We start from the raw sequence: 12667 nt of genomic DNA, 5'->3' as shown, positions 1-12667 counted from the left end.
AAAGTTTCCATAAGACGATCAACACGACTGGAAAAAAGCTTAGTTGCTCCAGTCGACGCTAGGGATAGTTTTAATCCCTGCATATCGGCGTGAGGAGGACAAGGGTCATTAGCGCCAATCTTGTAAACTGGGAAAAACGGAAGATTTTGGGGAAATGGTGCAAAAGGGAATTGTTCTACTCATGAAGAGGGACACAATGTGAGTTTCTTCATGAAGGAAAAGCATGTAGGGTTCATTGTAGAGGTCCTCCAGGATCAAGGGACAGGGAGTATAGGGACAGTGACAAAATGTCGTGTAACACACTCCAAGGCGAGACACTTGGCATAATGTACCACTTCTCAAGCATTTCCTTCAACTGCAATTTTAATTCCAGTGATTATGTTGTGCTCATCCTGTATGGTGCCTTTGATGTTGGTGCTACCCCTGGTACCAACTCAATAGAAAATTCCTCTTCCTTGTGAGGTGAAAACTTTGAAATCTCTACCAGAAACACATCTTGAAACTATTGTAAATCTACGTATCTTCTCAAGGCATCTGCATCCTCAACTTCCTTACCTTTGTCACTAGAAATATGAACTGTAAATAACACAAAACTTTTTCTGTGACTACACTTTGCCTGCATAAATGTCACCATTCAAGTGATTTTTCCTTCTTCTTACCCTGCAAGACTCTTTGTTCCCCATTATCATCTAGGGACTCAATAGCCTTGTCATAACAATCTACCTTGGTCCTATGAATATAAAACTAGTCCATACCCAACAACATACTGTATGATCCCAATGGAAGTACATTCAAATATGTTGAGGTAGGCATACAATTCAACTAAAATGCACAAGCTCTTACCCAATGATGAACTCTCTTCTCTGTACATGTAGCCAACTTCACTAACCAAGATTCTTCATGCACCTATTTATTCGAACCACATTTATCCACCAGGTCAAGATTAACATAACTATAATAAGATCTAGGGTCAATCAAAATAGAAACAACTTGATCAAAAAGCTTACCATCCATCTCGATAACAAATGCTTGATGATATTCCTGCTTGTTATTCAATGCTGCATAAATCTAAGGAACAATCTGTCCAACATCCCCCATTGCCTATGCTTCCCAGGAACTATAAATCTGCAGTCTACCACCTTGATAATCTGGAAAATATCTCCGACGATGATCCTTGACATAAGTCCAACACTGTAAAGGTTTCCAGCCTACACCCTTGTTCTTATCCTCAGACTGAAATTCGTATCCTCTATCAGATGAACTGAACTTGTTATGCAGTGATGCATTCTCTTTGTTACCTATGTCCTGAGCCCTTGTTCGCTTCTTATCCCATTTTCCTTTATTATTCACATTACCTCTCCAATCCTGCTTAGTCTCATATTTGCACTTTGATTTCTTATAACAATGCTTTCGCTTCTAGATGGCCTCCTCCAATGATCTAGGCTCATCAAAATCAATCATGTCTTTGAATGCTACCGAAAATCCACTGACGTAACATTGTATCTTGGCATTTTCCTCCTTCCTCCTTGAGGTAAGGCACATACCTCAATAACTCCAAGTATCTTCTAATGTACTCCTCATTGATCATAGATACCATCTTCAACTTATAGAACTCTTTTTCCTTGTTGTCACAGTATCTCTCTGATAGATACTTTTTCCTCAATAGCCTCTTGAACTCACTTGAAGTCAACTCCTCTTCATGAATACCTCTGAAATTATTTACATCTTCCCATCAGATATTTGTTTTAACTTTAAAACTGAATGTAACTATTCTGACCTTCATATTTGCTGAGTAATCATGCAACTTGAAGAACTTATTCATACCAAGAAACCATGGTTTGACATCTTGTGACTTCTTCATTTCTCCATCAAATGTAGGTGGATTTTCTTTCTTGAACTCATCAAACAAATATTCCCTATCACTCCTACTGTAAGGATGATAGTGATGATGACCATGATACCTATCTGAAATAGAACTAGAGTAAAACCCATGTCCACTGCCTCATCTATCAGGTGTATCCATGAATCTTCCATCCCTGATATTTTCATCTCTATCTAACCTGTTCCCACCATGTGATTTGCTACCATATGCCCCATTAGTCCGATCCTCCTATCCACGAATAATTCTAAGTGGTCGCTATCCCTACAAGTCTGACAAACTATGAAGGATAACTACATTAACTTTTGCATGTTTCTCCTGTGCTTGTATAATCCTGTCATTATCTGCTTTGCAACTTATTATTTCTGCCTTTAAACTTCTCAATGTGTCTGCTATGTCAGAAGAGTGCCCAACACCATGTTGATCATCTAATCCATAGGTAGAGTCTCGTGAGCTGTAGTCTACCATTATACTAGTCATCTTTGATATTCTCTTCCTGCAAGGTATATCATGTCAACTAAACCAAATGATAAACAAACCAACGTACCTCAATGTAGTTCAGGGGAGGATATCTCGTTTGCAAGACCAAATAGATTAGCACAATACATGTATAACCATAATCATATCAATAAATATTTTAATTATTATCCAATCATTAATGCATGACCACACCAACTACATACCATGACCTCGTGCATGACAAATATCACTATGCCAATGTATTTGTAACATAATAAAAACACTGACATGCATGACCAATGCATAACCAACATTCACTCATGATGACCACATCCAACAACAACACTATCAACTTCTGACATGGCAACACCACTGTAACTATGACCAATTCCATGCATATGCAATAAGCGCGTAGACCACAATCATAAGGAACACATACATAATCGAAATGTATGCACGACCAAAACACACCACCCATCTAGTCCAAGTGGTGAACCATGCTCTAATACCACTCTATAACACCCTCTTCCAACATTTACCCAAGCTAATCATCCCACCGGGGTAAAAATGTGAAAAAGAGTTACTATGAAATGATTCAACTCCCTAAGTATAGTTAAGGAAGTGGAACCGACATGACAAGACCAATCTAACCTTCCACCCATACTACAGAACCTCCATGATCTAACCAACCCTTCTAGGTGAGCAACCCCTATGGAAACATGCCTTTTCACTGCCCTAGAGCCTTAGTTTCTCCCATGAAAAGGCATGCATGTGACTGGGACCCTCTAGTCGCTCCCATAATAAGGCATCAATTTGATTGTGGCCTTTCTCAAGAAGTTTTGTGCTAGCGACCCTGGATTCTGTGCCACATTTTCATGACCAGGACTCAGACCACTACCAAGAACGTCATGAAACTTACAAAAATGATAAATAACAATGAAACAAGACTACTAATGCAAACATTTGATCAATTAATTGATTAGACCCCTACTAACCATGATAGGAATTTCGTCAAACATGTCACAAATATGTAATCTACATGTCATAACAACAGATCTGAGCATAGGGGTCTCTTACTTATTTGAGATTCGTAAAGAAGCATTGTTGCTATATCAAAATAGCTGCATTATCATATATTAGGTCATATATTCCATGTTAATTCATTTGCAAATCAAAACATGATGAGATCCATACATCAAGACTACCATAAAACATCCTCATACCTAGCATAGAACCAACAAAAATAACATGGATATAACAACCATAAGAATCACACATGAATAAGTATAGTTACCCATAAAATACAAGATGAAAGAAGCTCTTATTAACATATGCAAAATGCAACCAGCCCTAGGACTTCCACATATCGACCGACCATAGATTGGCTAAACCAAATATTTATTTTAGCCAATCACCCCCTTACCATATTGCAAGCATGAAAGTGCGATATCATAAAACAAATCAATCAAAACAAAATCAACGCTTCCATAGGCCAAACCACATCAACCCTCAACCAATGATTCCACCTCATAGTCAGACATCACTAAAAATCACTAGATTGGTCTCTACCAAAGCTGTATAGGGATCTAGAGCGTTTGTTCCAACCGAGGCTTCCAGGACTAGTAACTCAACCCACAGTTGTTTTTGGGCTTCCATAGTGTTTGTACAACCAGGTCTTTCAGAACTAGTAACTCAACCTACCATGGACTTCTAGAGCATTTTTCCAACCAAGGCTTCCAGGACTAGTAACTCAACCCAAGCTGTTATAGGGCTTCCAGAGCATTTGTCCAACCAAGGTTTCTAGGAAATAGTAACTCAACCCAAAGCCAAAGGAACATGAGCACCAACCAAAAACCAAACATAAAACCCATAACACCATGCCTATCCCTCAAATGGAAAGGCTAAGAAAATTCACTGTCAATCCAGGCAATCCTCCATGCCAATAACAGGTCATAACCAAGAAACCACATGCATGTGCCATGCATGCCAAAAATAACAAGAAAATCATACATGCAACTTGGTACCTGCAAGAAAAACCCATTGTATCTCCTGATCCGGATGTCCTCTTGTGCTTTCCTTCTCTTCCTTTGCCTTAAGTTTCTCCAAATCCCAAGTATGCCACACTCCTCCAAGAGTGCTCCAAGAAAACTCTAAGTGTCCAAGAGTATGAAAGAGGGAGTGTAGAAAATGAGAGCTCCAAAATTGAATTGACAAAAGGCTAAACTAAAAAGAAGGTACAAATTGATCCTCAAAAGCCTTTTTATTAATGAGGCCTCTATTTTCTTCAATTTTCCATTATTTTCCTTCATTTTCCTCCTCACATGCAACATGTGACTTTTCACCTTCCTTTTCTCCTACGTTCCATTATTTTAATAAATAAAATTCTAATTAATGCCACTTTTCCTTTCCAAAACCTTTGGCATTGCCTTTGTTAGTTTCCTTAGCCTTTAATTAATCACAAGTTATCCCCATCACTATGTTTTTTCCCAACATTCAGCTTGTAATACGTCTCCCATGACCATGGTTATTATTTTTCCTTTATTAACTTTATTATATGCAATTTTGACCAGGGTTGTTACACTAAGCATGAGAAAGGCTTGGAGTCAAAGAGGTTGTATGTGAAGACAACATAAATGTCCAAAAGAGGAAGATCAATAGTGAACAAAGAATTGTAGGGATTGAGAAGAAGAATATAAGAATTATGAGTTGATAGCAAAATCAAGAAGCCAAAACGAATGACTTAGAACCAAAATATGAAAAGCAAAATGAAGTTGAATATGTGCATGTTATAACATAGTTGATATTTCTGAAGAATGAAAAGGTGACAAGGGTCGAGGTTTCTTGTTGCATTGAAAATTTGAAAGCAAGGGCATTAGAACATTGACTGAGTGAGATGGAAAAATACATTGAATTTGAGAAAATGGAAAACTCCAATGAACAAAATATGTTAGTATGAAGTTGAATAGGCACATTGAAATATGGTGGGTTTTTGTGCACATAGAATAAATTCAAGTGTAAGGGGAAAATTGCAATTGCGGCAACATGGTTGTAAAGCTCCAAAATACATTCTTTCCAATAGAATACAAATAAGCAGTGTTTAGTGAAATTCAGAGTATCAAATAGAAATACAAGAGTGTACATGAGCACATAGAGTAATATAAAATTTAAACACAAGCATGGCACCAAGTGGACAAGGAAGGGTTCAAACTTTGTGGTGTAAGATGAAAGTTTGTTTTGCATAAAATGCAATTGGGTGAAGAAGCATATTGGATCCAAGTGGGTCTTGAAGGTAGAAATAAACTCTAGCACACAAGAATGGTAAAAATAATTTTAGTAGAGGACGAGGAAATCACAATGGAAAAGGTTGCAACTTCACATAGAAAGTGGAATCTACATGTGAGAATAAATTAATGAAGACATGAAAAAGCAATGGACAAGGTTAAGGTCATTTTGTTTTCAAAAGACATGGAAGAAGATTTGATGATTATAGGCACTAAAGACATTGTTGTACATATGGATATGGAAGGACATAAAGAATTTGAGTATCCTTATAGAGAATGTGTGTTAGGAAACAAATTAGGAACTAAATTTGGCAAATACAACAAGCTATAAAGATGGAGAAAGCTTGATGGTGCATAGAGGAATTATCACAATTATGAAGCAACAAAAATCATCAAAAGAAGAAATATTGTTGAGAAATAATATCTTCTAGATTAAATGAAAATTATCTGGATTGGATCAATATATTACTTTTCATCCATCCTAATGGTTTTAACATGGAAAATTTGGAGGAATTGACTTGTAGGGTCATTTTTACTAATGGTCCCAATTTGTACAATTTCAGGTGAGCAAATTTAGGAGCCATTTTGGGGTTTCAAATGACCACTTTTTGTGGTGTTGACCTTACTATGAAGCTAGATTCCATAATCTAAACATTGAAACCTTTCCAATGGTGCAAGTGTTAGATCTACTATGTTCTTCGACGTTGATGGATAAAAAGCATATTGGGCAATACTGATTTTGGTGGAAAAGAGTTTGCAGCAGTTTACTTTATCATTCCCCTTCATTTGCCTTATTCCTTTTACTCCGTTACCCCTGTTTCCTCCTTCCCTTCATTTCTCTTTATTCTCCCTATCTTCATTATTGTTGTTTTCCTTTATAAACCCCCATTAACCTTTGTAAACTCCCATTAACCTTTTAAAACCCCCGTTAACCTTAAAAACCCCATATTAACTTTATAAACCCCGATAACTGTTTAAACCTTATATAAACCCATTTTTTCATTTTAACCTGCCACGACTTTACCTGTCACATCAACCCCAAATATGCGTGTTAAATCTGGGTCGTCTGATCCTCCGCTTGATGATCCAACGATGTGCACAGCCCCCGCTCCCATAAACCGGTCATCCGATAACCCACGGGGAATTGGTTTTCCACCAGCCACGTGTCTTAATTTGACTAGATCGCGCTCATGTGTACGTAAACCACCTGATGCCGAAGAGCGATGCTGGGAAACTGCTTACTGCCCTTCCAGTACGGTCCCCCGCTCGCTAACTTGTGCGCACCTTTCTCTTGCGATCACCGTCGGATCTGCCACGTCTAGATCCGACGGCCTTTGTTGCTCCATTCCCATTTGCCCCCAATAGCCCCCTAGATCTGATCTTTGCCATCTGATTTGTCAGATCCGATGACCTTTAATCAATCATGCTCCTGTTTTCTCCCAATGTTGCCTGCTAACAGATCTAGGCCATCCATCTGAGCCATCTAACGGTCAGCATTCATGCCCAGTTCATCATCCATTTTCAATGTATTTTTTAGTGTTTTCGGCCTGTTTTGTGTGCGCAAAGAAGGAGGAGATGATCCGGTACTCAGTGCATTGAATCCTCAACAACTTCATTTAAATAACATCACGGTCAAGGATGAGAAGGACGATCCTCGATCAGCACAATGACTGCAACAATTATGGAAATGCATTCAAATCATGCTTCACCTATTCAGGAAGGACAACAAAGTACCAGTAAATGTCATTTTGTCCATTAAAACAATCAAATTGTATCAGAAGCCCATATCTAATTGTAAATGGGGTTGGTGGTTAGTTATGACTCCTCCACGCATGGGTTTGCAGAGAAATTTTGTAGTCAACCTCCATATATACCCAAAAGAAAAATGTAATCAGGTTGATGAGTGTTATTTTGTTGTAAGCTTCAACTTCTGGAGACTGTAACTACTATGAGACCTGTAGCTTCTGGTCTTCATTTCCAGCTAATACAAGCTTCTTTTGCTGTTAATTTCTCACTTTCCACTTCCTCTTCTTTGTTCCAAGTTGTGCCTGTTATGCATTATTTTATGTGTTGTTGATGTTTAGCATTAGAGGGGATATCATCCCACCTCTGTGTTAGAATTTAGCATGTATTATTAAATATGTATGCAGGTTTCTGTTGTTTTAATGCCAGAGAGCTGTCATCCTGTCTGTGCATTAAGAAATAGATTGACAGACCTTTTAACTAGTTGCAGCTGGCCATCTCAGGGTCCTGTGCATCTGCTAGTGTGATCAGTCCTCTCCGTCTTCACATTTTCTTTAAAACTACGAGTAATTGGTGGTCTAAAGCCTTGTAGTCTGGGGGTGTTCACCCATGTCTGAGGTTAAACATAGTAGAAGTGGTTATTTGGCTTGAATGTGCAGCATTTCTTTCGTTCATCCACCATTTATCCAACATTTTTGTTGAGTTTGTAATGTTCCTGAGCATCTCTGATATACAACCTAGGAGAGTTTCTTGGGGTGATAACATTAATTGACGTCGTTGTCGGGGAGAAGAGAATTAAAGCTCAGCTTCCTTGGGAGAACGACACAGCTTCAAGCTTTGATGATAGAAAAGGTTTAAACACAGTTTTTGGTTGTAATCATCTATATGGCGACTCCACTTGAGGAATACCATCCTTTGGTGACTCCACATTGAAGTTCTGGCTCAGTTTGTGAGACATACTCGAAGAAATCCTCAAAAATCACCAGCTGAATCAGTGCCTGAACCTGAGAGGACTGTCAAATTGAAGAAAGAATCACATAAAGGGGCATCAGGATCAAGTAAGCCTAAGAAATCTCATGCATCTCTGAAAGATAAAGTTATTGCTGAAGATATACAGTTTGAAGATTTAGAAATCAGCACTGTTAATCAGGAAATTTTTTCAGAGATTTATTCAGCCCCTTGTTCAGTTAGTTTCCCTTTGAATCTCAGTCCAAATAAAGGTTCCTATTCAGTCCAAAACATCCCATTGTCTCTACCATCCATCACATTAATTCCTACTATTCAATCTGCTACTATTCTTACACATACTCCAATCATGGCAGGACAACAAGCACCCATGAAGATAGAAAGAATTGTTGCTACTAGATATGGACCTTTAGTCTTACCTGTTCCTTTAAATCCTATGCCTGTGGGAGAATATCAGAAATATATGCCTAAATTCATTGGCACAGAGGGAGTAACAGCGGAAGAACACCTTGAAGCTTTTTACAGTTATGCTGATAATTTAGATATAAGTGAAAATGATGTGTGGATGAGAGTTTTTTTCCAAAGCCTCAATGGAGAGGCTAGGAAAAGGTTTAGAGAATTACCCCAGAGATCTATAACTGATATTGAAGCATTAGATGATGCATTTTTGAAGCAATGGGGAGATAAAAAAGACTTGTTGTATTACCATACAAAGTTTGGTAATTTGAAGAGGGAAAATGGTGAATAATTGCCTAATTTCAATAATAGATTTAATCGAATGTATAGTAAGATACCAGCTGAGGTAAAACCTACTCCTACCTCTGCCAAACTCACTTATGCCAATGCTTTTGACTCTGATTTGTACTTATTGTTGAGAGAAAGGAGATGTGCTACGCTGGCAGACATGCAGGATGCAACACTAGAGGTGGAATCTAATATCATGGTTGCAGAGAAACTAAAGAGTCAAGCTGATAGAAGGAGACAGAGAAATCAGGCTTCTACTTCTTCTACATCATCTTCAGAGCCTAAATCAGACAAGATGACTAAGATGATAGAGTCATTGTCTGCTGAAATTTCTAAGCTAGAAGTGGAACAGAATTCAGGGAAAAAAAGGCAGCATAACACATTTTCTCTAGGAAATCCTATTCCATTTAGAAGAGCAAATGAGCTGTTACAGATTATGCAGAGCGGTGAAGAATCAAAAGAAGATCAGAAAGTTAAAGCTCCTTTCCAAAATGTAGTCATTGAGGAGGAACATTTGTAAGAAGATGAGGATGAAATTCACTGCATGGAGGATAAAAGCAACATTGCGTTTTTGACATTGGTTGAGTATGAACAATCATTGCTGCAAGAACAAGACAGTTAAGAATGGGATAGAGAAGTTGTCCTACAAGATGAAAAGCAGCAGAGGTATAACCTGAGATCAAATGAAAAAAATGCCAAAGAGAATCCTGCCCAAAGAGCTGTTGTCCAAGAAGAGTCATAGAATGTCAAACAAAGAAGACCAGCAGCTGATCCAGTCATCCTCAAAGCTCTAGTTCAAGAGGTAAAAAGTTCTGATAGGTCATCTTCCTCTTTCAACTTTGAGTCAGAAGTTCAAAAATTGAAAATAGTTGTGCCTCTGGTAGAGTTGGTGAAGAATGAAGTATTTAGAAAGCCTATCCTTAAAGCCCTTGAGCTAGAAACCACACAAACCTCCACTGACTCTGTTAATTTGCAAGATGACAAGCCTGCCATTGTGCTCAGCCCTATGATTGAACCTGCTGATAATAATTTTCCATATTTTTATGTCTCATTGACCATTCATGATAAAGTTCTCCACAATTGCCTGCTAGACACAGGGGTCAACCACAATTTAATGCCTAAAGCTGTCATGGAAGAGTAAGGCCTTGATATCACCAGACCTAATCATGATTTATTTTCTTCTGATTCAAGGAAGGTGAAATGTCTTGGATTGATTAAAGATCTAGCCATTACCTTAACTCAGCTGCCCATGAAGAGTATGATGATGGATATTGTGGTAGCAGATGTCCCTCCTAAATTTGGCATGCTGCTGTCCAGAGGGTGGATTAAGAGACTAGGTGGGACACTACAAAATGATCTATCTTATGCAACTGTCCCAGTTTTTGGAGGGGAAAGCAGGAGATTGTATAGAGAAGCATAGTTGGCATACATCATCAATGATGAGAAGAATCCTGCAAATCATCCCATATATGCAGTGGACACTGATTTTGGAGCTTGTATTCTCCAAATAGAAGAGTCTTAGAAGGCCTCAATGCAGCTCAGGAAACCAACAGTTCAGGCCAAGCAAAAGCAAGGAAGTTAGATTTGGGAGGTGTTCTTTGGTGGAGCGTGTTCTAGGGAAACTGCAAGAGCAGGGGTGGTGCTAGTTTCTCCAAAGAAAGAAAGCATTCAGTTGTCTTTTAAGCTGGTTCTTCAAGTGACAAATAACATAACAGAATATGAAGCTCTACTATTGGGCCTTAATGCAGCAAAAGACAGAGGAATCAAGAGTATAAAGGTATTTGGAAATGCTGATCTGATTATCCAGCAAGTAAATAAAACATTTTAGGAAAAGCACCCAAGGCTGAAAGCATACAGAGATGAGGTATGGAGAATCAGAGACTCTTTTGATTATTTCTGTATTTCATACATTCCTAGAGCCCAAAATCAGCTTGTTGATTCCCTTGCTGTTTCTGCTAGTCTATTTATACCTCCCATGCCTACCAGATTAGTTTATGAAGTCAAAATCAAGTATAGACCTTCCTTGCCTGATAATATCCACCATTGGAAAGTTTTTGATGATGATGATGAGATAAATAGGTTCTTGCAAGTCATTGATGAATTTGTTGAAAAGCAAATTGACCAAGAGAATGATGCCCTGGAAAAAAGCCCCCAATCCCAACTTAAAAATAAAATTAGTAAAAACAACATTGTCTAGCTTCCTACTAACCATATTCCTAAGGGTCTAATTCCTCTTGAAAGACTGTTTGACCAGAAGGATGTGCCTTACAAGGCTGCCCAAAAAGAAGACCAATCTGCAGTCTGTAAGCATGATATAGGAAGTCTAGGTCAGCCTAAATATGTAAATTTGTCCACTCATTTTTCTATTGATCAAAGTGCTGAATACTGCAATTTAATGAGGCAATTTGCTGATGTGTTTGCCTGGGAGTATAATGATCTGAAAACATATGACAAGAACATAATTCAACATAAAATACCTCTGGAGAAAGACACCATTCCTTTCAAACAGAGGCTGAGACCGATAAATCCTATGCTTCTTCCTCTGATTGAAAAAGAAATTAAAAAGTTACTGGCTACCAAGATCATTGTCGCTCTCAAGTATTCAAAATGGGTAGCCAATTTGGTGGTGGTGACGAAGAAAAGTGGTGAAATCAGACTGTGTGTTGATTTCAAAAATCTAAACAAATGCTCCAAGAAAGACAACTATCCTCTGCCAAACATGGAACATTTGCTGCAAAAGGTCTTAGGAGTTAAAGTGATGTCATTCTTGGATGGTTTTTCAGGCTTTAATCAGATTGTTGTGCACCCAGATGATCAAGAAAAGACTGCATTTACCATTCCTTGGGGCACTTTTATGTATGCCAAAATGCCTTTTGGATTGATGAATACTGGAGCCACCTTTCAGAGAGCTATGAATATAGCATTTGTGGGAGAGAATCACAAATTTGTGCTTATCTACCTTGATGATATAATAGTTTACTCCAACAGCCATCAAAATCATTTGCAGCATTTAAAAAGAGTGTTTTTGAAGTGCAGAAGGTTTGGAATATCAGTCAATCCCAAAAAATCTCAATTTTCTTTAAATGAAGGCAAGTTGTTAGGACATATTGTGTCTGCTGCAGGTGTTCAAATTGACCTAGAAAGAGTCAAAGCAATTCAGACATTGTCTGTCCCTAGATCAAAGAAGGATATTCAGTCTTTTCTGGGCAAAATAAATTTTGTAAGGAGGTTTATTCCAAACTTTGCAGAGCTGGTAAAGCATGTTACCTCCATGTTGAAGAAAGGGGCAGAAATCAAATGGACTGATACAGCAAGACAATCCTTTGAGTCCATTAAGAAGGCTATTATGGAGGCTCCCACATTAATAAGTCCAGATTATAGCAAGGAGTTCCATGTATTTTCATTTGCCTCTGAAGACACCATTACAACAGTTTTATTGTAGCAAGATGAAGAAGGTTCAGAACATCCAGTGGCATTTTTCAGCAAGAACTTGAAGGGTACTGAACTAAGGTATGATATTATTGAAAAACAGGCATATGCTCTTATCAAATCCTTGAAAGATTTTAGAGTTTATATCCTTCATTCCAAAATAGTT

Source organism: Pinus tabuliformis, chromosome X (assembly GCF_031772625.1).
Source record: "Pinus tabuliformis cultivar Carrire ecotype Pingquan chromosome X, CPIR1, whole genome shotgun sequence".
NCBI lineage: Eukaryota > Viridiplantae > Streptophyta > Pinopsida > Pinales > Pinaceae > Pinus > Pinus tabuliformis.
Note: the sequence above shows the minus strand (reverse complement) of the source record.